This window comes from Anser anser, assembly GCF_964211835.1.
Source record: "Anser anser genome assembly, chromosome: 3".
Lineage (NCBI taxonomy): Eukaryota > Metazoa > Chordata > Aves > Anseriformes > Anatidae > Anser > Anser anser.
The window spans coordinates 32,576,479-32,603,949 of record NC_139722.1 but is presented as its reverse complement, the minus strand read 5'-3'; the positions used below and the strand labels follow the sequence as shown (position 1 = coordinate 32,603,949).

At 37.6% G+C, this 27,471-nt stretch overlaps 1 protein-coding gene across 5 annotated transcripts in view; it reads right to left on the bottom strand.

Moving 5' to 3' along the window:
• KCNQ5 (potassium voltage-gated channel subfamily Q member 5) overlaps positions 1–27,471 on the bottom strand; it is a 291,688-nt gene that overhangs the window by 237,795 nt on the left and 26,422 nt on the right. Inside the window, exon 1 of one of the 5 annotated variants that reach the window (XM_083830128.1) lies at positions 680–25,451. The exons of the other annotated variants lie outside the window; for them this stretch is intronic. The gene's annotated coding sequence lies outside the window, so the exon portion shown is untranslated. Of the gene's footprint in view, positions 1–679; positions 25,452–27,471 lie in introns of those variants that run through there. 5 annotated transcript variants of the gene reach the window in all.

The window sequence follows — 27,471 nt, the reverse complement described above, 5'->3', positions numbered from 1 at the left end:
CCCTCTGAACTGTGGATAGCAAAATATGACTACTGATAAATAGATGGAGACATTCCATAGCTGAATTTGTAATATTAAAACATTTTTGAAAACCACTTTATCAAAATGGAAAAATATATGACGTTTTTATGCAATCTACTACTTAGCTGAATTTTGAGTACACACTGTTGTGAAACTGTCTTTTTCTGTCTTGTACAGCTCATATACATTACTTGGCTTGAATCTTTTAAATATTTAGGTTCAAAAAGTTAATCTCTAGTCTACATAAAAACTCTTCAAATAACATTCAATAGAAAGCATGTATAAATTACGAGAGAAGCAAAGTTGATGTTGCTGTCATTTTCAAAATTCTAAGATGTCTACGTAGATAAGTACAAATCACTGATTATTTTATTATCTAATAGGACAGCTAATAAGAATTAAATTACTCCAGTATAAAAATCTCAGCAGTTCCATAAAGGAAGCTGCTATCACCACATGTGGAATTGCACTTTATAAAGATCACAACAGTGTTTTTTTTTATTATTTTTATTTTTATTTCACAATGGTTTCACTAGTCCTTAAAAACAACTCTGCTTTTCTCGTTAGACTTGCACCAACCAAAGTCTGCTGCCCATCTCCTGCTAGGCACACACACATATACTAGTAAAAAGGACAGTTAAACCCAGTTTCCCCATACCTGCTTGAACTGAGCTGGGCACCTTGAAAGAGTACTTCATCCTGTTCTGAAATGAATATGAATGTGACAGTTTTAGCAGCATGCTGGTGTCCTAACATGTACTTTAACACAGACTGTTGTTGTTAACATCAGTGTAAAACTGCACAGAACTTTACTTATGCGTATGAAATTCTTTCGGACTTAATTAAATATAAACCAGCATCCTACAAAATTTGCCACTAATATTCACTGGAGTGAACCTGTGAGATGAACATTCAAGTGTGAATATTTAACACACTCTTCCACAATGAAATAAATCTAAACTTGTGTTCAACTTTAGTTCAACTCACAAACTTTTAACTGCTAATCTGCAAGAGACACTTTGAAAGAAACACAATTTCTAACACTTTCAGAGATGTAAGTGCCAACAGCAAAAAAATCTATACTTCAACATCAAATTGAATGATCGAACTGAATAATGGTCAAAGAGATTTCAGTGCCAAAGCACAAAGAGTTTCAAAGTATGATTACAGTACTTGCAAATGTAGGTCCCTGCTGAGACACAGATGTAGGTTACTGCAATATAGCAGGACATCATCTTTCCATACCTGGGCATACAAACAACCAACAGTAAGTTATCTTTGGTCTGACCAGCAGGGCCCTGTGTGTGTCCTTACAGATGGAGAAGCTAACAGCCTAAGCAATATCCTCCACAGAGACTGGGAAGTAAGTTGAAGGAAGTATAGGTGAGTCCTTGCCTGGAAGTTAATGGAGAATTCTAGTCAATCTTCTTACAGAAAAACTGAGGAACTCATATATGAGGAGGCTAAGAGAGAATGGCTGCTTTGGCATAGCAAAGCCAATTCAAAGGGAGCATGATCAATATATATGGATACACTGGATGCAGTGAGGGAGGAGAGAGACAAGAGATTAAGGAACATGGTTTGCACAAGAGCAAAGGCAGATAAACTAGCAGTGAAGAAATTCAAGATTCAAGTTAGATATCTGTTTTTAACCATAAAAATAGTTGGATTTTGGAACACTATTGTGCAAGGTATCAGCTAGTTCAACCAGAATATGCCCTCTTTCAGATATTTATCATGTATGGCCACTGCTAATTGTACAGAAGGACTGGATAATCATAATTGTTCCTTTAAAAGATTAAAATCTTTGTAGCAGAAGCACAAGTAAAATCTAGAAGTAAAACACTCCCACAATCCATGTTTCATGCACATAGCTTTTTTTGTATTTTCTATTTTAGGAGTCTTTCCTTTCTGAAAAGCTGTTAAGTGAAGTTTATGGAGCTGTATGGTTAAGATGAAAAATAGTGTTCATTGATGTCAAATAAAGAAATGAAAAGAATGCAAAATTAGAATGACAAATAACTGATTTTTTTCTATATATGTTGAATAAGAAAGTCTACTTAAGCACATTGCACTGATATCAAGAACATAACAGGCCATTTGGCATTCATTTTCACTAGACATTGACAGCATATTCAACTCCAATAATTATCTCATATTTCAGTTCATTATAAACCTGCTGACAACTGTAAGAAATCAAAAAAGGTCCCTCCATGAGATCCACAGACATTTGATATAACTCAACAGTTTCAGGAATTTTTCTTAGATCATTACTTTACAAAGATAAGATCAAAATTAAAACATCAGGAAAAGATCTGAACACACTGATATTTTGACGTGAAACTGGAGAAGACCCTTTTATATTGAAAGCATTCTCTATTTGCAGTTGTTTTTAATTAAGATAAAAACGAAATCAGCTTCTCAGTGTGCAAAAATATAAGCTTCAGAGGGTTGAAACTGCAGTGACCAAAGCACTGTCTGTACTGCAAAAAACAGTAAAGGATTCTGGATGATTGCTACAATTACAGCTCCATCCGTGCAAAGTCCAGAAAGCCGACTACCTACAATTACCACTCTCTCATCTTCTAAATTTTGTTTCATCATCCTAAATTGTATCATTATTTGGATGAATGAGTGGTAAGGTCCTGAGTGAATTATGAACTCTTAGTTATATTTGTTAGTGTATTTTTAAGCATAACTACATACATTCATCCGTCGATTCCTGGAATTTCCCTGGAAAGCCTGCTGTGCAAAATCATGTAGTAGTTAGAAATGAGAAACAGTCAATCACAGGCTTTGCCTGGTCTCTTCTAGCAGTAACTTCCACAGCGGGGGCTTTGTGTCTGAGGATGTTTTACAAAGGAAACAAGCCAGGAGTCTCTTCTACTATTCTGTGTGATACAAGGCAAAGAATTTTTTTTTTTTTTTAAAGGTAGGCCTCTCTAATCTACCAGATGGTTTTGCAGATGGAGAATTTTAGTTCTGTTATGATGAACATAAAATGCAAATGCACAGAGAGAAACTATATGTTCATTTGGCCATTCTGTTGTCCATGAAAAGCACTGCTGATAACTTCAGAGTACCCATGGAAATCCACTGGAGCACAGGATACTTGAGGCTGCTCAGGTATATCCTTAAGTTAATTTAGTATATATTTTTTTAGCTGTGCAAAGCTATTTTTCTTATCTGATATACACTAAATGAACTTCATGAAATTACACAGTTACCAGAAGTAGAACTTGCGCTCATGGTTTGTGGACCAAATCTTCCGTGGATTTCCATGTGTTATGTGACACCACCATCTCAAGAACATAAGATAGGACCCTTACTCCACAACACAAATGAGTACTCAAAACAAGGCAGAATATTACAGAAGCTATAAAAATCACTAAAAGCACATATAAAAGGAAAAGAGTTCTTCCTGCTCCCTTTTTTGACTTTTAGGTGGGGATATTCATAGCATTTCACTGAAGGAACTGTCAGAGTTATCTTTAGGTCATACTTCTGTGTATACGCTGTGACATTTCTTTATTGTCTTAGGACTGGGAAGAGCTTATAACAGTAAAAGCTAATGGAAAGTGAAAGCAGCAGCTTGTTTTTTGCTGTCTTGCTGCCAACCTGCAGAAATCTTTCTCTTCGCAGAACCATGATGAGTGTTGGCAGCCTTAGATGCCATTTGCAGAGAGTGACAAAGAGATCTCCAATGTAAATGCAAGCTACTGCATAAATGTAGCCTGAATCATCTAAGGCATTTGTGGACTCTGAATAGTAAAAAAAATCCTGTACTTGTCTTTCATAAAATTAGCAGTAAACTGACTGGGAGAAGAACTGGTTTTTATCTTCAGAACAAATCTGATGAAGAAGCTACTGGATCTTCCTGAAAACTCCTAACGGCCACAGTAGGAAATTGATTTATAAGGAACAGCCTTCACTGCTCAGCCCATTGAGTCACTTACAGAGGTCCATGCACCATTTTTTGGCTATATTTTGTTGAGCAAAATCACATGAAACACTGCTTCTGAAAATCACATCACTGTGTGTAACTGTATATGGTGTTATTCTTGGCTACTGAGAAATTACTTAGTGTGTTTAGCTAAATGTAAGAAACCAAGAGCTTATATCTTTGGATACTAAATAACATGGGTCATGTGTTTTCATCTTCTTTTGCACAAATATCAAAACATCAGTAGATATCAAGTTCTGATCTCACTGTTCAGTATTATCAATGAACTATTTTGAAAGTTTTATTTTGCCATATCACACAAAATGACCAGCGCCTTTTTGAGGAAAAGGCACTAAAATTGCTTCCACATTTGAATCTAACATCAAAATAATTAATTCCTTCCCCTATACAATGCTAGATACAGAGAGATTTTTAACCTTTGCTTACACCAACGGTGCATGATTTTTTTTGCTGAGAAATTCTGAATTTCAGTGGTACTTCTCCCAGCAACAGCTGACTGTCTCAGCCTCAGGCTCAAAATACTAACTTTTTGCAATCACAGTAGCTATCATTCCTCTGTTAAATTCAAAGTAATTACTCCGTGTGAAATATTCCACCTCCCTGCCTCTCGCTTCCATAGCTTTATTTATTATCCAGGCAGAGGTAGAAGCATGGATGCTGTTCAATTTAGCAGCAGGGCTGAGAGAGCCGAGTGCCTGGCTACAGAACAGCGTACACGAACTGTACACCAGGCCATTACTGTTGCAAAAGGCAATAACCCTTTCTGAATTCTGTGTCCCTAGTAATCTTGTTTTTTTTTTTCTCTCTTGATATTTCACATTTATCCAACTTCCTTCTCTGCAATTTAGCTCTTTATTTAGCTCACAAAGTAGGCATTATCCTAAGTAGGTAGAGTATTCATCTTTTGGCGTCAGTGCCAGTTACCCCTGGCAACCAACCCTTGAAGGGAAACCTTATTTTCATCTGGTAACTCAAAATAGGTCTGAAGGGTCAACTGCAAAGCAACTGCACGAAGGCAGCTCTTAAGACTGAAAAACACTCAGTAAAGGACCTATTTTCATTTGTAGAATCCAAATGCCAAAGAGGAGTTGGGTTTGGTTTGCTTGTTTGTTTGCTTGTTTTTAATGATTATGTCATGTCTGCGGAAAACCCCCTAAAAAGTGCCATGCTGGTGCTCTCTTAGAAAATGGATGCAACACTGCTGCATTTCAAGAAGTACATCCATTTCGAAGCACAAGAATGCAAGAGATGCATGCTGACAATGTAAATAGGATGAAACCACACATTCTAATTACAAAAGCCAGAAAAAAAAAGACACAGCCTGAGTGCTTGAGACACATAGGTATACACACACTGTTTATCTAACTGTTCTCAACTGAGACCAACATGCACTACACTTGAAGAGTTCAGACAAAGAAGTCTGGTGATTAAGCAATAGAAAATTCGAATTAAAAATGGGTACTATGGCAAACAGCAATGCAAAAACTACTGTTATACACTTACCTGAGACTCAGTCTGAGTGACTTGCTGAATGCTAGTGCTTTCTGCAAACACAATATACAAGTTTCCATAAAGACATGAAAGTAGAACAGATTTTGACTACATTCTGCCAAAGCTGGGAATGAGACCTTTGCTTGGTTTTGATTAACTGAAGTGAAATCACCCAGGATCAGGGAAAAAATAAAATAAAACAAAGGAAAACAAAACTCCTTTGATTACAGTGGTTTTGGTACAATTAAGTTTTGTCATCTGTTATGCACCTGGTTGCCTTGAAAACGTCATGGCAGAATGAGCTGACAGTATGGAAGAAACAACTCAATGCGATAACAGCATACACTATGAGATGAAATACAAATATTACCTAACATGTCACTTGACCCTTACAATTAGTGTAGAAAAGCTGATACTTTTAGAAGGCAGTTCATCTAGTTACATATTGGAGGTCTAAACTAGGCGAGATGAATTATACCTAAATACCCATTTCTTTCTACTGCCTATTACAAGAGCATAAGATGCCTAACTCACACCCAGACATTATAATTTAAAAATTACAACTACTGACCAAGCATGAATAGGTCAACATTGCGCAGCAAAAAAAACAACTGCTACTCTTTATTTTAATTTGCATTTATAAAGATAGAATCAGGACATGCAGTTGTTTGTTTCTCAAATGCTGGAAGAATGCATATGCAGATTATCATCCGGGCGTAACCTGCTTCTACTGAAGTTAAATAACTGATGTTCATTTCAATGGAAAAAGGATCAGCTTATGTTTGCAATACCATCCTACTGTGTATTCTTGCTTCTGTAAGCAAATAATGGAGGACATGTGATGCTTTTATTTTCAGTGCTTGGATCTCTTCCCTCTCGAGTGCATTAGTATAAAATTAGTAAGCTACATTTCTACCCACTTGTGATCAGCAATAAATACTTGCCCTTGCAGCTCCATGCATGTTTCCCTAGTGGAACCAAATCAACACCCACTTTTAAAATTCCAGATAAACGTTTCTTCTTTTTATGTCAAAAAAGAGCAAGGAAGGATGATACAGTGTATGTTAATAGACTATAGGCCTTTAGGGTGGGGAAAAAAACCACCACCACCACCACCACCACAAAACCAACAATTTTCACAACTAAAGTGAGAATACTTATACAATTATGAAGTGAAAAGAAAACATTTGCTATTTCTCAAAGCTCCAGAATTAGAGACGTAGAGTGAAACTATGCAATGCAAAAACCTATCCTTGGAAAGAGGTTGCAGTTCAGAAAACCCTGAACCCTTCCTTATCAGAAATTGAGAAGGTTACTAGGGTAGGGGTCAAGGAGGACCTTGGTTTCTACATTGACTCTAAGAAGAACCCACTACTGGTTTGTATTGGAGATTGCAAATTAGGCTAGATAAAGCCTTAGCCTAATTCCATCAAGCTACTGCATGAAAAGGAGAGGAAAGAGAACAAAAGAATGACCAGTGGGTTTTTCACTTAACATTATCATTTTCTATAATTGATTAAAAAGAATCTGCTTTCGGAATCTGCTTTCCTAATAAGAAGCACCTTTGTTCTTCTGACTGACCTTCTAATTGACTTTTGATGAATGCTCATGTATCTTGTTCCAACTGATAAATCATATCTACATTTTAAATATTTCTGTGAATTTGATTACAAATTCCACATGACCTCAGACTACCACTTTAGGTGCTATGTTTCATTATCCTTCACAAAACTATTTTGGGGCAGTCAGGACAGAGCCTCTGTTCCAGGTAGCAAAGCACTACAAAAGCACAAGCATAAGGGCCCACTTCTTGACATTACACCTCTGCACTGGTGCAGAATTATTAAAATCCAGGTGGACAGAAATCAACTCACTCTACCACTCAAAGGGCTGCAGAACCTCTCCTATGATGACAGGCTGAGAGGGTTGTGGTAATTCAGCCTGGAGAAGAGAAGGCTCTGGGGAGACCTTATATCGGCCTTCCAGTCCCTAAAGGGGTCCTACAGGAAAGATGGGGAGGGACTCTTTGTCAGGGAGTGTAGTGATAGGACTATGTAGTAATGTAGTAATGGTTATAAAATAAAATAAAGTAGGTTTACATTAAATATTTGGAAGAAATTATTTATTCAGAGGGTGGTGAGGCACTGGCACAGGTTGCCCAGAGAAGCTGTGTATGCCCCATCCCTGGAGGTATTCAAGGCCAGGCTGGATGGGGTCCTGGGCAAGCTGGTCTACTGGTTGGCAGGGGGTTGGACCTGTGTTGGCTTTAATGGTCCTTCCAACCCAAGCTGTTCTGTGATTTTATGATTCTACTTGTGAGTAGGAATGTAAACAGCTCGATTATAGATGACCATAGAAATATCACTGGAGAAACACAAAAGACATAGCTACGTATCCAAGTTCTTGACTCTTGCTAACATGAACAGGTAAATCTAAGGTAAACTTTTACCTATGTAAACAGCTAGACTAAATAAGTGAAATGTTTATTCTGATCCTGTCTGAGCATGTTCAGTTCCAATTGGACAGGCAGTTCCTTTGCATGCAAACATTTGTTGCTTTAATATGTTGTTTTAAAGTTTGTTAGAGACTACGCTGAATAGCTTTATTGCTGTTCATTTACATTTAAGAATATCTATCAGGGTTCCTCCTTAAACACCAACCTGCTAAGAAAGCAAAAGTTCCTCAGAAAATAGCCTGGATTTGATTCAATGTGATGTCTGTTCCTCATGGTACTAACTCACATCTATGGGAACAAACCAATCTGTGCAAAAAAGGGGAATAATCTGTTCCCCACCCCCCTCCCCAGAGATCTGAGCCAAATTGCACAGGAGATGAATAAACCACTTTTGTCTTCTTGTTGGGATTTAACTTTTATCAAAAGTTTAATGCTCTGAGTCAACAACAAAAAAAAGCTGCTAAGAGCTGAGTGTATCCCAAAGCAAAATGGATGTTTGTGATGCTTTTGAAAAATACCTTTTTAGAAAAGCCAATTATAAAATATTTTCAATACCCCATTTAATGCTCTTATTTTAAATCCAAATGTTTTTCTTATATGTTGTAAAGAAAGTGTTAAAGGTAATGCAACATTTGTGGATCAATTTAAAGAGCAGAGCTTAACCACTGAAAAGAGCATGATTTTGAATTGATAGGAAACTTGTATTTAAATTTATTAAAATATTTTCTTGAGCTTTTACTCCTTATTTTTTTTTCCTACAGAAAGATCTGTTTTCTTGATAGCTACTAAAACCTATTGGTTTCCAATTAAACACAACTTTTTGGCACTACTTGTTTTAAATCAGGATGCTATAGAAATTATACATATTTTCAGACAGAGAGAAATTATATATAAATGAAAACATATTAACACAGCTATGTATCAGAAAATTTATTCTTACACTGAAGTTTTGCATTTTGATTTATGAAACAGCGAAAGAGTAATTTTTTAGTAATTTGTGTTGAATTGCATTCAGATGGAAACAGGAATGATAAAATGCATAAAATAACATTCTAAAATAGTTAAGCATGTTTATTAGACTTCTGGATTCATACACACAAACACAGTCTTCTCCCTCCCAAGATTATTAAAAGACAGTTTAGGAAAATGATCTACGAATCAAAAGGAAGTTGCCTTTTCAGATAAATGAACTGCAATTCTTGGTGATCACATCTTGAAGGAATTTAAGATTAAAAGACTTATTTTTAATACATGCAATTGAAGAGAACGCAATTGCTTTCAATTTCGAATTAATCTCTTTAGGTACTAAACTGGAAACGCTATTTCTTTATCCACAGAACAGACTAGCGACTACTGCAGAGAGGTGAAATTTTCATATTTGGTGGTATGTCAAACACGCAGGCTCTAAACTTTGTAGCATTTAAACATTTTGGAAACAAAATATAAATAGTAGATAATAGTAAATATAGGCTAATATGTCACAATTTTAAACAGAGATAAAAATTTTAGATGAAAAACCTGACTTAAATAAAGTGGGCAAATGAATTCAGATTGTTACACAATGATGCACACATACACACCATATCCACTCTCCCGAGGAAGATGTGTGCATGCTGCAAATATTCCAGTGTCCCAACTTCCCAGCATTGCTCTGATCAGTATGGAACTCAAGAATCTTTCAACCAGAAAGAAATCATCAGATAACTTCTCCATAGTCTCTGGTGTCAGGAATAACCTCATTTTCAAAATAACCGTAAACCAAAAGTGGACAAATGAGGTCACAACCACTAAGCACCATGCAGGACAGTAGCCTCTGTTCTCAGCCCTGGCCCACATAAGACCAGGTTATTCTGAATTTGCATCACTTTGCATTTCAGCATCTTATTCCAGCACCAACAGCAGAGATGTTTCCTAGAACAAGACCTGACACGATCCAGTCAGAGACAAATGCACATTCAGGATCAACCATAGAAAAAAAGAGTGACCTTGCATGGAACCCAGATCACCAGCAGTGATACCCCGTTAGTCTATCCATAAGGGAACTTCATTATGTTTAGGTGAAAAAATCACTAACTAGACTATTCTAGCTCTATTCTCCATGAAAAAGCAAGCCCCTTTCCCCTCTGAAGTTTATTTAAATGCTAAAAAAGTTCTAATGTCATAATAAATTTATGTTTAGTGCAAATCAGAACTAGCTGAAGACTCTCTTGACACAGATAATTTTTCTGGTATTGGACACTTTCAATAATGTTTTGATATTATTCACATAGTGCTACTAGACACTGAGGATAAGCCTTAGCCCTTTTTACACGGATGTCTGACTTCCACCATCTACTCCTGAAATAGCTCTGGGGCAAACTGTACTCCTTCTGTACCCCCATCAAGTTCAGCTTGGTGCCTGGTGTGTTTTCTGCCGATTATTTGTTCTTTTGACTCTCTAAGATCATTTTCCATGAAAAACACCTTACTTCTGCAACCCACAGACTATTTTTTATTTAAGTTATCACAACTGTTCATAATATCCTATTAAATTTTTTGTCCAGAATTGGGAAGTTGTCATTTCTGATATGAGGTATTACATCAGACTGGTTGTAAATGAACAGGAATAATCCTACAATACTACAAAACAGCAATGATCATTGAAGCACTTCATTTGTGACATGATGCTTCAACCTGGATCAGAATGTACAATAAGTTAATTTTTAACCATGCACAAATACAATGAGGATTTGCATACAGCCACCTGCGCCTTCAAACCGTGGCACCAGCTCCACATGCTGGTTTTCAGATCTCAGAGGTACTCTTTCTGCTTATTTCTCTCCAAGTTACAATTCCAAGAAACTATTCATCCTTTTTGCTCCACAGACTCCAACTACAATCTCAAAAAATGTCTTTTTTTTTTTCTTCCCATAAACAAAGCCAAAAATAACTCCCTAGTCACTTGATTGTGAGCAGACTAACCTTTATCAAAGCACTGCAACACTGCTGACAGATATGGCAGTAATTATCACCCTTCCCAAATATGTAACCTAGGAGGACATATAGTACCTATCAGTGATAAAAATCTAGCTAGGGGGAACAATAATGCTTGTTCAGTTCTGCTGGACAAGCTTATCCTGTTTATAAGTTTGTAATAAGTCTGCTCAAATTAAATTATAACAATTATATTTAGATAGCCTGCCTATTAAGACTTAACCAGGAATACCATATGGCTACAGGACAGACCCCCTCACCACACGTAGTGCTAAGAAGGAAGGGCTTGGGAGGATATTGCTCATTTTCTAATTGCTTCTAGAAGCCGAAGGCCGAAGGCCACACTGAAGAGACGTAGCAAACGGCAAATGCCCTGAGAGCAACCAAAGAGCTGGCAGCTGTAACCCCCCTCCCCAACACCTAGAGACAGGGCAACAAATTCCCAGCCCTCTCAATTAAGGTCCAGAGTAAAACTGATTAGAAACATCTCAGAAATATGCAACTGTCTTACTCAGACTCACCTCATATCCTAAGCTGATGTTGAAATGCAGGTTACGTGACCGACACATGGCCACAAGGAAACTGCTCTATTTACCCCAGACCTCAGGACTGACTGCAAACACACACAACTGTCAGCATTGCTGGGAAATGAGAGGCAGCGGAAATACTGTTGTATTTTCTATTATTGCAGGCATATATCACATAGCGCAGCAGGGCCTAATTAGAGTTAGTATGACATAAATATGGCATTAATAGTTATTATTGCCAATTTGTTTGGATGAAATTGGACCTCTCTCAAGAATCTGACCCATTTATTAATTTCCATTTTTCAGGATACCTTCCAGAAGTAGAACAAAGTGCTTCTGTCATTGCAAATATTAAAAAAGCATGCATATTGTATTTTGTTGTGGGTTGGTACACTTCATTTAAATTCTATGTGTTAAGCAGTCAGGACACAAAAACAAGATGGTCACTACAAAAATGACCCAGAACAATGGGTTCAAAAGTATTATTCATGCAGACACTTTACAATTGGAAATGATGAGATGAAACTGAAGAGGAACAGACCCTACACGCTTCAGTCTCACACTGATTTGAATCGATGGCTGTCTCTTTGGGGTCAACTGGAAAAAAATCTTTGTGGCTCTTCACTTAGAGACAGAAATAAAATTTTAACAGTTATTTCAAAGCTGAGCAACAAAAACACCCCAACGCTGTCTATTTCTGGACACTTTTAAAACAAAAATATTTGGGACAATAGAAGACTAGATCTATAAAATAAGGATAACGCAGTGATAGTGCCCCACCTGTGCCATAACTCCGTGGCTAGATGACACAGGGAGGATATAGCATGCTTCAGCTTCCCCAAAGCCAGTATTTAATGCTGTAGTTAGTGAGCCCACAAAAAAAAATTCAACTTTGAACTTCATGAAATATTACAGGTAGCATGATTAATAAATATGTAGATACACAATGGAAGTATTATATGGAAGACATGAAAAATTGCAGAAGCAAATCAATACCTAAAAAATAAGTAGAAACTGTAATTAACTTACAGAATTGAAAAAAAAAAATCAACCTTTGACCATTGATAGTTATACCTTTAACCTCCTGGTGGATAAATACTGGAACAAATCCTGTTTGCAGTTAAAGTACTCTTAGCTGAGATTTGCTTTGAAAAGTGAAGCTTGAAGTTTGAGATATAAAACTCATCCCTTTTGCTATATGACCATATCTATGTATCTGTAGCACTTACTCTAACTAGAAATTTTCTTGTTCTATGTGACAGTAAATCCTTAAAATACTTAAAATAAAAGATTATCATGAGCACAGTCTTTGTTACTGCACTGTGGTCTTTTTTTTTTTGTCTTTTTTTTTCTCCCTTTTCTTTGATTCCTCCCTACTTGGACATAGAAAGGGAGAAAGACAAAATAAAAATGAAAAAAAAAAAAGTATTACTGCTGCTTGCCTGCAAAGAAATGTGTACTCCAGATTGGACAGTGTACTCAGAGTTGTTTTGATTTTAATGCTTAATTTATTAGTAATGGAAAAAGTTCACATCATAGTAAAGGAATAATCCGGTGAATTTTTCAACTTGTAGGACATTGGTTTTGATAATTTGCCAGCCAGAGCTGGAGATTTATTAGGCAGAGTATGCCAAAATGGCGAAAGGCTTCTCACGCTGTAGGACCACAAAACAATAGTTTTATGGGATTGAATTTACTGATTCTTATGCTTTATGACTTTATGCTGCCAGACAGAATGCATGTCTGCTGTAGATCCCGTATCACATCTCAGCAGTCTGCACAGCTGACTGGGATGTTTTCTTTGGTTCCTTCTGCCACCACATCAGCATTTTAATTAAAAGTATGCACCGACACTGCTGTTAACCCGGTCTTCAGAGATTTAACATCTACTTATAGGGAAAACGTATTTTGTAGTTTTTTAGTGGAGCATAACATTGAGCAAGAAATAGTTATTACATTGAGAGGAAAAGAAAAAACAAACAGCTTGGTTGATAGGCATAGGAATACACCTACAGTAACACACCTCTACTCTCACTTACGAGAATCGCTATTTTTTCCTAGAGCCTGTATAGTACGCCCTCAAACTCCTTTTTTCAGTTAAGAAAAAATTGTACATGCTCAGACATAGCAAATGAACATGAAGCCCAGACTGTCGTCATGGTTACTCAGAGACATTCTAGTGTATAAAGTATTTTAGAGTTTTCTGTTTTGTTTTAAAATTTATTAATTTGTTTACAAAATTAAAATTCCTTACTAGTGCTCATTTAAGTGATAATACCACCATAATTTAGGGGCTACTGTTTTTCCAAGCAATTTAATTTTAATGGCCTCTGTGCAGTGGAAAATGTGGAATCATAAGGGTTTCCAGAGCAGTTACAAGCAGCACTCAGCAAAATGTTCAGTCTTAATAAATTGGACAACCCAGCCATAGCATACCACCTTCCAAATATGAGGCTCCCCAGATGAATTCCATATTCATTTTACTCCAATGCTTTAGCTAAAGGCTGTTTTATTTATTTATTCTGGAGACACTTCCTCATGCTATTGTAGTTAAGCATTTGCCAGCAATTTTATTTTTAGACTGAACGCGTTGGTTGTAAAAATTGAGAAACAGCAATATTTCACACTGAAATCTACCTTTGAGTTGTTTAAAAACAATACGTATCTCTTCTGAAAACATCTACCCTTCAAGCACATTTAGACGTTGAAGATGTGCAACAAAAGGATGCAATGACCAGGTCATATTTCATGTGTGCATGCGAAAGAAATTCAATTTGCATGTGTAAACAGAAGATTTTCATAAAATTCCCTGGAGCATTAAAAAAAACACGTTTATTTATAATAATGTTTGTGAGCTCAAGCTCAGCAACTGATGCAAAGCAATACAAAGTTTTACAAACATTATTAACCTCAAATTTTACAAGTATGCCAATGTTCTGGCAGTTACAGTATGTTTCTGAAAACATGAGCTGACTGTAGGAGTCGCATTTCTTTGGGGTCCTCTTTGTTCAAAATGTTCTTGGCTAATCTTAATTCAGGATCTTAACTGTGGTGTCCTTGCAATTTATGGTGTGCATGTATTAATAAGGGTCAAAGTTTTTAAGGATTAACTGTTGTGTAAAACTAGCCATAAGGGTATACAATGATGTTAATCCTTGCCTAGTACAAAGAAGTTACTTTCCTGTATAATGAGCAGAAAGAATAAGAACTCTTACAGGTGCCTTCGGAAGAGGAAAGTTCCCAAACTGGTACTTTATGGTACCAATGTAACCCAGATGATTTCTCTGGACAAGGTGTATGTTCAGTCATGTGTAACTATTCATATAAGAAGTAGACATCTAAGGGAAAGAAGAAAGGGAAAGAGGGGCGGGGCAGGGCGGAAAGGAAAGGAAAGGAAAGGAAAGGAAAGGAAAGGAAAGGAAAGGAAAGGAAAGGAAAGGAAAGGAAAGGAAAGGAAAGGAAAGGAAAGGAAAGGAAAGGAAAGGAAAGGAAAGGAAAGGAAAGGAAAGGAAAGGAAAGGAAAGGAAAAAGGTGATGAGAAAGCTAAGGGGAATGAGAATCAAGACAGGAGGCAGCTGTAAAGGAGGCAATTTGAATCAACTCTTATCCATTAACTACCCAATATGCTGCAAACACAGCCGCAGTGACCCAAATTGCTCCCAACTCTACAGTCCTATTCTTTGTTTTTGGCAAGAGTAAATGGCAAAATGAGAAAAAGGATGAGAGGAGAGATACACTACCTCAAAAGAATAGATTTCCCTCTTCTTCAGTAATGTAAGGATGAGGACTACCATAATTCACCACACCTCAGATTTCTTTTCTGCGTGCCAGCAAGCAAGGCCGGAGGGAAAAAAAACTGGTTGATAACCCTTCAGCTGCTTTGTTCAGAATTGGACAGCTTTCCTCACATCACCTGAGTAATCAAATAGACTCCCAAACCACCTTAGATAAAGCTGTTAGATGTGCCTTTTCCAAAATTCCATAAACTTCCATAACGTGAACCAGCCTATTCCCTTTAGCAATTATTAATACTGCATCTGGATCTGTCACCAAATCAGTGTATGACCACAGAGCAGCTGGTCCCCCTGCCCAGTGAAAGAGGCAGCAAGCCTACTCCACTAGCATCGAAAAGGTGAACCCTTAGCCTCTCATCAGGTAATGGCTGCACAAGGCTCCTTATTGCCATTATCTTGCTGGCATGGCAAACAGAAATCAGTTTGAGCAGCATGAGCTGGACTGAAATAAAACAGCCCCATGTTCCTGGAAGCATCTAGGTTTTGCTGGAAAGAAGAAAACCTTAGTCAGTCTCATTCCCATAAATAAAGAGAAAAGCCAATTTATCTTGATTAGGGCATGGTCTAATTGAGATGGGAGGTATATATGCACAATGTATGCTCATTGTTTTAAAATTCTTTGCTTAAATCATTGAATGATTTAAATGATTTTGTTAAATTAGTTTGTTTCAAGAAGGCTGGTGTCATGCGTCACAAGTACCCAGGGGAGGAAAGGCAGAGGCTCACAACCCAGCTAAATACATCAGCCAGGACCCTGGTACTGACTCAGGATTTGAAGGAAACGCAATATCTTACCCTAAGAAACGTGAAGGAAAGAGCTCTAGTGTCAGAGGAAGTTCAGGAAAGGGAAAGAAACCTAGCCAACCTCATAACGCCATCGCACAATAAATTAACTAAGAAACCGAGCCAAGGCAGACATGTGCAAATACCATTGGCATCACCGTTACCGTAACGCAATATCAACGTCAATGGCTTGGTTAGCCCCTTTTTGCCAGCTGTCTCCAGAGTAATCAACCACCTTTGCCAATTCTGAAAACACAAGTAAATTTTAGCGAGAGAAGTCCGAGGGTGAACATTACAGGCAAGTTGCTCCCAAGCTCTGGGCTATGGAAAGGCAGGATTACCTTCAAAAAAGGTCTGGGGGAAGAGACACCTAGCTGGTACATCCTTCTTGGGTCCTTTCCCAATGCTCCCAGAGCCTGCAGTTGTCCAAGCCGTGCCAGCTCCTCTCAGCTGGAGCCAGGAAGGTGCTTCCCTGGGTGGACCGGGAGCCAGCTGCAGCAGCGATGCTCCCGTCAGCAGCCACAGGGAAGGGAGGGCTCACATTAGAGGTGATCACTGAATTTCCCTTTCCCTGGGGACTCATGCTGGCTTCCGCGGCAGTTTAGCCCAAGGTCAGCCATCAACTGGTGCCAACACGGAGGTGACATGAGATCTCCACATAGCAGGAGTGGCTGCTCCTCTAAGCCCAGCTTGCATCCAGCCATGCGAGCAAAGCTGACCTCTTTGGGATGCCTGAGTTTTTTTCTGGGGGGTGTGAGTGGCACCTCTGAGGCGACTTGTGGTTCACAAAACAGCTAAAATGAAGTCAGTTATGATGCATCAGGGATCACCAGGTTTGGGGTCACTCCCAAACCCCTGCCCCCACCCTCCCAGCTCCACAAAGGCCTCTCCAGCCCCAGCTGCAGCATCCCAGGGTCACTAACCTGGCAGAATTAACCGGCCACACTTATTACCAAGCTTCTCTTCAATTTCCTTTTAAAAGGCTTTTAATTTGACCAAATGCCAGCAGGTATTCACACTGCCTGCCACAATGGCCAGACCCATCTACAGCTGCAAACCTCTCCTCTAAAACAACTTAGACAGCTTCTCTCCTGGTTTCTTGTTTTCATTTATTTTTGGTAGCTAAAGGTAAACCAAAACTTCTGTGTGAATGTTTTAATTGACTATTTTCAATATAATTCAGGTGAAACACGTGTCTAGAAAAAAATCTCTGCTAGCGTGGCCCACATCTAAAAAATATGAAAACACAGATGTCATCCTTGAAACATGGATGAGAAACATCCATCAAATCTAAGTGTAGGCAATTATATCAGTTCTACCTACAGTTAGAGAGGAGAAACAGCATTTATTGCCCTTAAGTTTCCGCTGCATTACAACTGAGCCACATGTACAATAACTCACATGTGAAATTCATCATTTTTGAACACAGAAACAACAAATTGTTCAGGACTGTATGCACATTATCACAACTCACAGGTATAGTCAGTCCTGAGAACACTTATGTCTCCCCCCACTCTGTGTATTTCTGCTAAAAAAGAAAATGAAAATAAGTAATTCTAAAGGAAAAAGCATAAAATACAAAATGGCACAAGCATCTTTCTCATAGGTTTGCCACATCATATATGTGAAAAGTGTTTTTTGGCAAAAAAAAATCTCAGCCCACTCAGCTTTTCCCAAGTTTTTTCCCAGTACATTGCATAGAAAGCTTAAGCTTTTGAGCCACTCTTCCTAAGCTTTCCACTTACTCCTACCTATCTCTCAGCAAAGTTTTCCAAGTAGCACTGCAATTGCAGATGTGCTGTACCAGCATGACATCAAAGATGTACCTTTTGTTTAACTACATCATTTATCTCATTTTGAATATAATTGCACTTTTATGAACCTCAGACTGCTTACCTTCCCTGAATGACCAAATATTAATATTCTTTCTGCAGCAACCCCAAAAAGCCAGCATATATGTATACTCATCAATAATGAAGACAAAGATGAACATGCACCACAAGGAAACCACAGTAGTGAAAGCAAACTTGTGTAAACTGAAAGAAAACTCCAAGCTACAGACTGCAAAAGACGAGGGCTCAATTCTGCAAAGCCAAGCTCACAGAAGAATCCTTACTCCCACACTATTCACTGATTTAGGTAGAAATTCTTGTATGAACCAGTATGAACAAGCTTTGAGTCATTAGCAGTAAAAAGTCTTTTCTAACAAAGTGTTTAATACAGGTTGCACAGTGTAAAAAACAAACAAACAAACAAAACAAAACAAAACCAACATGATGTAGCTCATGCATTAATAACAAACTGAAACAAGCTTTCATTCTTTTTTGTTTGTTTGTTTGTTTTTCCTAAACCAGCAAACATATCCCATCTCTGACAATTATACTGTACTTGAATAGTATTTCTGTGCCAATTCTTGGTATTAAGTGCTATTTTTCAAACTGGGTTTGGATTGCTGCTGAAACAAAACCTTGTCCATGTGATGCCTAAAGTTTGCTTTGCAAATAAAAATCTTAAACATCCTGAATTCTCTCTACTCCTCCCATTATGTCTTGTATGTTCCAGATGAAATCTGGAGGAACAAGAAAGTGCAGATGGTTAACTTTCTTTGCAAGTTGCAGGCAGCAACATGTTGATTTCAACTCATCAATCCCAGGTGACAAAGCTAGACAAGTGTCACATGTCCTCGTCCCCAGTGTCAAGTTTGTATGTTTTTTTCTTTTTGAAATGTCATCCTCAAAATGCCTGAAGTCTGTACATATTTTCTGGTTACCTACATCTTGCTGCCTGTCATTTAGGGAGATGTGATACAGCAAAACTTTGCAAGGAGTCCTGTTTCCACAACTCTTCTTTCAGCTTCCTTTGCAAATAAACACAGCACTTACTGTCCAGCTGCATAGCTGACCAAGAACTTAAATGTCAGCATTTAGTTCTGGTTTATTTTTAAATATCAAAAATGGGAAAAAAAAACAGTGGAAGAATGCAGAGTTTAATTAGGCCCTGACTGCATACATGCAACAAGCATAAAAGAACAACTTCACCAAAAGTCCAGAGACGCAAAGCAATTCTTAACACATTTCCTCAGCTGTTTCGGGAGCACTTCCACAGGTTTCCATGGAGAACAGTCCTGTGAAAGCTGGGCATACAAATTACGGGGGCAAGAAAGGGATTTCATTACAGGAGGTAGAAAACAGCACTGAGAGTCACGGAGGAGAGCGGACGGAGCCAATGCTGGTAAAGCCAAGTTCTGATATCCCTCGTATTGGGGATACGAACAGCAAGTTATCACTTACAGGAAGCGGGGGAGATAGTTTGCTACTGTCTTGGGGACTGCTGCTTCCAGGGGAAATTCTGCTCTGTTTGGAGGCTGCTGTTGTGTTTGGAGTGAATTCATGCCGTGCAAAAGGATGTGCTTTGTGAGCATATGTCCAGGCTAGGAAGTCACCCTGATCAGAAGGAAAATGTTACCATAGCTCCATAGTTGCAAATGTTATGTGTTTTTTTTTTTCTATTTTTTTTTCTGATCCTTAAGAAACTGCACTGTACTGTACCAGCTACAGCAAATGATTGCTCTAAGGTTTCATAATGTGCAATACTTTGTTATCCTAATAACCCAGGAAAAAAAATGCATTCTGCCCTTTGCTTTAGCAGAAACATAAGGCAAGGTGTGGGACAACCAGTAGAATAACAGAGGTACAAACATTATCACAAAATGTCTATTAGCTGAAAAAATCAGTATTGTAGAAAACAGAAAAAATCTTAATTAAAATTTCTTTTAGGATAAAACTTGTAGGCATATATCTATAGGTTCAGAGATATATTCCTGCCCCTCAGATTTTTTTTTTCATCGAGTTCTAAAATTATTACCTGCTAAACTAGAAAGCGCCCATGACCTATTTTTCTCTTTTCATCAGGTCACCAGTCACATAAAAAGACACCTCCAGCGTGGCAAGCTGATAATGAGCTAGGAATTTATTTCCCTGCATCTTTTGCCTGACCCTTCAAAAGACCTCATCATTAAAAAATATCTAATATTTGCTGAAAGCTAGCTTGCAAAACACACTTCTTAGTGGGTCCAGACACAATTAGAGAAAGCTTTCAAGAAGCCTGTCCTGCGACAAGTGCTACAAACCCACCCTGAGAGGACAGAAGAAACAGATGATGCATGTGCATGTGCACCCCTGTCGAACACAGAGTAAGACCTAAGTGACAAGATAAACAGGAAAAACAGAAGAAAATTGACTGTCTGGATTACTAGACCAGGGATTTATTCTGATTTTGTTTCCATGCTGTAGAATATACCAGGCAACGAAGCTGCCAAATTAAGAAGCAAGGCAAACTGACTGAGCAAGATAAAAAGACAGACTACAGTTTCACACCTCTGGTTACTTACAGTTGGTTTTAAACCTGTATCATTTGTACATGTAGGTAATGTTCTTTTAATTTAATTAATTCACATCTGTAGATTATGAATTATGTACAGCCTTTGGGCAGAGATCAGCTCCAAAGCTTTAATTCCAGTGCCAGTTCTCTCAATTTGAAAACGTCTAGCTCCAGTGATATGCAAAACCATCATCTACCGATGTTTAAAAACCTTAATTATCAGATAGCAGCGGTACTTTTGTACTCCTCACTGATTAAGATAGTGCCTTGTCATGAAATGGCTCTCAGATCAGCCTTTAACGGCAAAGACTTTCAAACACACCTTGTTAAGCTACAGAAATAATTTAATAATTTAATGGTACCTCTCAAATCCAAGAGGAAAGAAAGAAAATGACAAAGTGAATATATTGAACATCTAACTTTTAAAACTGACCATGTGCATTTTAAAATAGTCACAGCATCAGTGAAGAAGCGAAACTCTCCACACAGTAGAGATGACTACAAATACATATCCCACCCTAAAAGACCTGGAAGATTATCCATAGATCCAGAAATATTTTGCTGTACTGTGCTTGCTTACAAAAACATTTGCTCTGTTTTACACTGACCCAGAATTAAATCAAGGGCAGAAGGGTAGCAAAATACTAGTTTTCCCAATACTTATGGTTTTGAATCTGTATTTTCAGTATTCTGCAGGAAATGCCATTGGTGGCATCAGCTGCTGGTGGAAAGGTAATCAAGATTAACCAAAAGTGATTTAACAAGCACCTAGCTTTATTTTTCTTTGTAAAAAAGGGGTATACAATTATAAAACACAATCCTTGTTTTTAAAGGAGACCATTTCAAACTCTAAAATAATCTTAAAAATGTGGGGAACACCTAGGCATTCTACATCAACAGTTTCAAGAATCCTCATCAAAATTTGAATTAATGCCTTTTGTTTGTTTAACCTAATCTTCCACCTGCTAAAAGAACTAATATCTTAATAATTTGGCTATGATGACTTCTTTTTGTAAATGTAATCAAGCTGGAAAGAGTATTAAAATGAGGGAAAACATTTTTTTTACTGTGACATTAAGGGTATGGGAAACAAGGGAAACAAAGTTTTCGATTAGAAGCTATTTATCTTTAGTATATTATATCGGCCTCACTGTCTATTATTACAAAAAGCTGTTCTCTAAAGCAAAATATTTTTCCAACCTTGCAATCTGCATTCATCATGGCATATATTTATGTGACAGGTAGCACTAATTTTTCATTAATGTCAGTTTATAAATTCCACTGTAATTTGAATGTGTTCTTTCATAGTCCTAATCACCATGGCCTCCAAAAACCTTTTGGCATGGGGTAAATGACATGATTAACACTTATACAATGCAGCTTGCTGTTTCTTCCCAGGACATGAAAAGTGTGTGCATTGTTATCTGTTTTCTTTCATATGTATGGCCTTTTTATGGAACAATGTGATTTTCCATGATGTGAAAACTGGATATTTGTATCCACCTTAGATGATGCCAGCATGCCAGTTGGCTGGATGTTCTTCCTAACTACAAGAAAAATAATGGAAATTTCTGTTTTAATTTCTCATGAGATTGACTCTTTTTAATATTCTATTTTGTATGATGTGATCTGCTAGGACTAAAGGGGAATAAATACCTTGCCTCAGAGAACTAAACCAGCATTTAGTTGTCCTGAAACACATGGTGAATGCACAGTGATGTCTTTTGGTAGTCCACATCTTTATTTATCTCAGAAATATGCTAAAAGCCCAATACTGGGATGCTGCCTTGACACCTGATGGCTGAAGCCAAGAGCAAAGATGAGGAGCACCAGGCTGAGCACATTCAAGCACAGCTGGGACAACACAGCTCCCAGCTCCTCCTGCACAGATGACACACATGCCTCTCACTTCCTTTTCTAAACACCCCAACATTTTTCACATATTGAATCAATGACAGCTGCCTTATTTTAAAAAGAGTTTTTTGTTTGTTTGTTTGTTTGTTTGTTTGTTTCAGTGATACTGAAGAAACAAAAAAACCACAGGAGCGTCTGCTTTAAAATCATTTACCTACTTGGCTATTCAGAACAGAGTATCATTCAAAATTAGTAGATACTAAACACATTAGTGGGATGACCACTTTATTTCAAAGCCCTTGTTTTATTTTTAAGATGGGGTTCGAAGTGGCTGGACAAACATGCAGCCAGAGCTACAGCACTGGTAGCCTTGCTCACAGGGCTAACATCTCCCTTACATCAACAGGAACTGCTTCCCATTATCTATCTCCAAGCTACATTCCCCTTAAGAGCTGTGGAGAAGTGCTAACTCAGTCATGCAGCACCAACAGGATGGGGGAGGATAAGCAGTCACCATGGTCCCTGAAAGCAACCATCTCTGTTTCTTGGCCATCAACGGAGTTGATGACTGACCTTTACGTGGTTCTCTAGCAACACTTTCTATGTGCTTTGTCTGCTCATCATCAAGGTAGTAGTGAGTTATGCTGTTGTCTTTCCAAGGAATATAAATGGACTGTTAGGCGTGTTGCAGCTCCCAACACGTAACCATTCCAACACAAGGTTTTAAGCCCACTTTTCACATGGAGGAGCTCTGTGCTCTGGTGTCCCCAGGCTGTGGCTCACATCAGCTTTTCCTCAGTGTGGGCTCCTTCACTGTGCTCAAAACTTGTTGCCAGTCATCAAAATGATGTTAAATGTGTGGAGCTCCCACTGTAACTCCAGAGTAACTTTCTCCATACACACCTATTTTAAGCGTCCACCTCTGATTTCTTCCCTGATCCTCAGATATTCCTGCAACAGTTTGTTGGGGTTCAATGGACACCCATAAAACCCACACTGCAAGTCTCTTGCCAGCCATGTGAAACTTAGAAAAGTTGGCATCACTGGCACAGACAGCACCAAATGACATGCAAAGTACCCAAGTGCTGTCTACTAATGCCAAATAAGATGGAAATAAGATGGAAAATAAGATGGAAAGAAAAAGATGGGAGTCATTAAGAGGAAAAAGAAATGTCCTTGGTGGGCACACAAAAGAAAACAGGGAGGAGGAAAAGAACAAACAGGCAGCAAAATCCAAGGTTGCAGACTGGAATGAGTGTTAAAAGAAATGGTTATACTCAATGTGGTCCCTGTTGAGAAACATGAAACTAAATATCCTGCTTGCTTTATGAGCAAGAAAACAGCTGTAGTGTATTTGGTACAAGATGTGTACAACACCTTTCAAAAGACAAAGCATGTCTGGAACATATGAAAACTTTCACCATGACAAAAATTAGACAAGAGGAAATACTCAAAAAGGTCTCAAATGTTACTGAAGTGAACACAGAAAATAGCTTTACAGACTTTAGTAACTTTATCATGAAATGCACCTGGTTAGGAGAGGTAGCAGGAAGAGCTCCCACCAGCTAGCCAGGAGGGCGAGGGGCATCATGCTGCACCATGAAACTCAATTCAACACTTTCTGTGGATAAAGAAGCAAATGAAACCCATGGAAACCACCCCACTCACCACCACTCTGTTTCTGCACACAACTATTTGCTGCTTGTCAATGAACAACTTTATCTGAATTCAGCAGGTCTATCAATAGCACATATCTGGCATCTCAAATATCCACTGTTCTGGTTACTTGATATATAACTGCTATTATTGCAATATGCATCATATTTTAAATCAAACTGGCACTCTTCCTTATTGTTTTTCCACATTCGGTGAGCTTGGAGCTTCAAGCTAGATCTGTAATCTCAGTTCAAACCTTCTTTAAATGGTTTTAGTCATTATTTAGTAAAGACTTACAGTCTATTTCAGCTCCTGGGGTTATGCTGACTATTCTGACATGAATTCTTTGATCAACGTTGCCAAAGACCAGCACAGCCAACAGAAATAATACCAAAAGTCTGTCATACACCCAATGTGACTGTACCTTGTTTATTGCGAAATACAGTGTGTCACGGAGCACAATTTTTCCTCTGACATCATCTAACTTTATTTTTTGTTACTATATATGAATTATTAACTGGCAACACAACTTTCTTTGAATGGATCTGTTTGCATCTGACTGGGATCTATGACCTCAAAATACATAAATTATGTCCAAGCACTATGCAACAGTGTTCATTTTCATCTATTTACAAACTGTAAATCGTATGTCCATAATCCCCACTGAGGAACATGCCATAAACTAGACTATCTAAACAGTGTTTTTGATTCCGGTATACACTTTGTAGACACCAAAAATGTAAGGATTACAAGTATTTTGGCATATATAATCAATTTAAAAATTTAGTTCAAAATGCACTAGTCTTTTAACAACTGATTTACCTTGAGATTATTAATAGCAAATGGTTTCTTTTATCTACAGCATTAAATGTCATATGCGAAAATCTGGACAGCTCTTTTTCTCCAGGCTCCCACAGCACTTATCCTTCTGAAGTGGAAATTGCAAGACTTTCAACTTCGGGAAGTTCATTTTCAGTCCTTTTGCTGGAGTTTGCTTTCAGGCCCCTCAGCACACTGGCCTGTTGAGACACACCTCAACTTCAGGTATCTCTCTGGCGACAGGAACAATTTCCTTCATGCTTTACTCTGTACGGACTGCCAACCCAGGCCCTTGACTTCTTTGAAGGTTTCTTGCTGCCAGGGAGGCTCCAAGGGGACCAAGAGAGAACAATGTTCCAGGCTAGAGTACCACCAACCCCCTTCCTCAATAATCTGCATGTTCAGGTGACAAACTTGTGAAAAACCTTCTAGCAAGGTTACACAGCACACACGCAAGCTCCACAATGCACACGAATTCATACAGTAATCACACTTCATCTTTCATTTTCAAAGTCTATTACAACTAAAATAAAATCATTCATTTCAAATTTCACATCACTCTACAACACAATAGGAATGGAGTATTTCTGTCCATATTGCCTACACAAGGAAACTTACCATGCAAATACAACTTATTTTAACAAAATTAGGCACAACCATAAGATTATGTTTATGTTAAGATAGTTCTCTTCTTCTTCTGGTTTTCCAACTCCCCTAAATTCCAGAATTTTATCCTAAGAAGAAAAAAAAAAAAAGTGGGAATTCTAAGAAATAATTAACAGCTGCTTCACAATTCTTTGCATTTGTTTTCAGGTTAAATTGCTTTAGAAGTCCACAAACTTTAAATAATCACTGGAAACTTCTATGGATATAAGCATATAAAATATTAACTGACAATATAAATTATATTGGCATATGCTTACAATATTTAAAACATTTTAAAATAAATGGGCAAAATGTTCATTTTTAAATTTACAGATGTAGATAGGAATTAATTGCATTCATTCACAACATATCTTCAATGTTTTTCTTACCACATTTAATCAAGAAAACCATTTTTACACATCACCTCTTGTACTTCATTTCTTAGGAAGAACCACTATTAGCTGCATTTTTGCTGGCACAGAAACAGCCTTTACTCTCTAACTTGTGGAAAAGTGGCTTCATTCCCATTTCTAATTTCAGAGTGGAACTGATTATGACTGGGTTATGAACCCATATCCTATAGAGAGCCAATAAAAACACAAATAGGAAAAAAAGTTTTTATAAAGAACTTTATAATAATATTTTAATAGAATTCTGTTGGCATTCTGCAATTTTGCGAGAATGTTTACAACTCTACAAATCTTAGAGACCTAAAAGGGATGCAGACTTTAACTTCTTGCACATTTACTGCTGATAAAGTTTTGGCATTAAACTTACGTTTTTCAGAAACTGTTTTTGTACTCCAAAAATCATCAGTATCTAGCAAATAATTCTTGATTGAACAATGTGTGCTCTCTCATTGATTTGTTTTCTTCAGTATTCTTAAAATGCTACTAACTGGCTTGTTAAAATGCCAATATTCTCTTATAAAAAAGATGAGGAAAGTATATGCAGAATAAAAAGGAATGCCAGGCATTTGTTCTTAGTTGCTTGTTTTTCTTTTTCTTTTCAGACAGACAACAATGTTCTTTCTATATTGGGGGAAAAACACACAAAAGCCAACCAAAACCCATATAACCACCCTCTTTCCAAGGTCCTCCCCTCCATCTAAACCCTTCCATGACCTCTTCTTGAAAAAAAATAGTATTTCAGTTTCCATATAACTTCAGTTTGTAACCTCTCTGCCTAGAACTTTTTTCCATCCTGTCAATTAATGACAAGTAAAATGGAGTTTTTTGTGTTGTAGACACATGTCCAGAAACAGGTATCATCTAATTCATTTGACACGATCTTTAGCCATAGAGCTGGTGACATTCAAATAGGAACTCAGAAGAGGAACATTATCTTACATGCCTTATCATATTGCTTGTCTCCACAACATTCAGCACATGGAGATGCGATTGTATTCAAACGTACAGGGAACAGGGTGGGATGCAGCAAAATATTGCAGCCTTTTAACTTCAGGTATCTATATTATCCCAGCCAAGTCTTATGTTTAAGTTACCTGCCAAGTTTAGAATTGAATCTTTTCATACAAATATCCTCTGAATGCTCACATACACCCAATCTCTCCATTTCTCCTAATCAGCTAGATTGTATACCTAACATTAAGTATGTTGTTTCTAAGGCATTTGGTCCATCAGGATTACTGATGTGTGCCTTTTATTTGAGACCAGAAGTTTTAATCCCATCCACTGTTTTTGTATGTATCTTTGTAATGCTGTCACTAGTTTTGTACAGACAAACTGAGAGTTTAGTTTTGAACCTGCTGGAGCTAAAGCTGAGGAAAAATAATTAAAAAAAGTAATAATTAAAAAAAATACTCTAGAAAAAGTGCATTTCTCAGATTTACAAATCAGCAGTAGGAAACGAGAATTTAAAAACCATCATTTTCCTGAAAGCCATGAAATAAAAAATAAACCTGCTTTGGTTGGAATCTTCTTTGCCACCAATATCTAACTGTGAATGATCAGCACTGATTAACAACAATGTGCATAGCCTGGCTGAAAATTTAATTGACAGATACTATTACCTGTTATTCTGCTGAAGTAGACTATTGCATTTTCTGTATGTAGTGAAGACCAGCAGTCACTCTAAACGCTCCATACT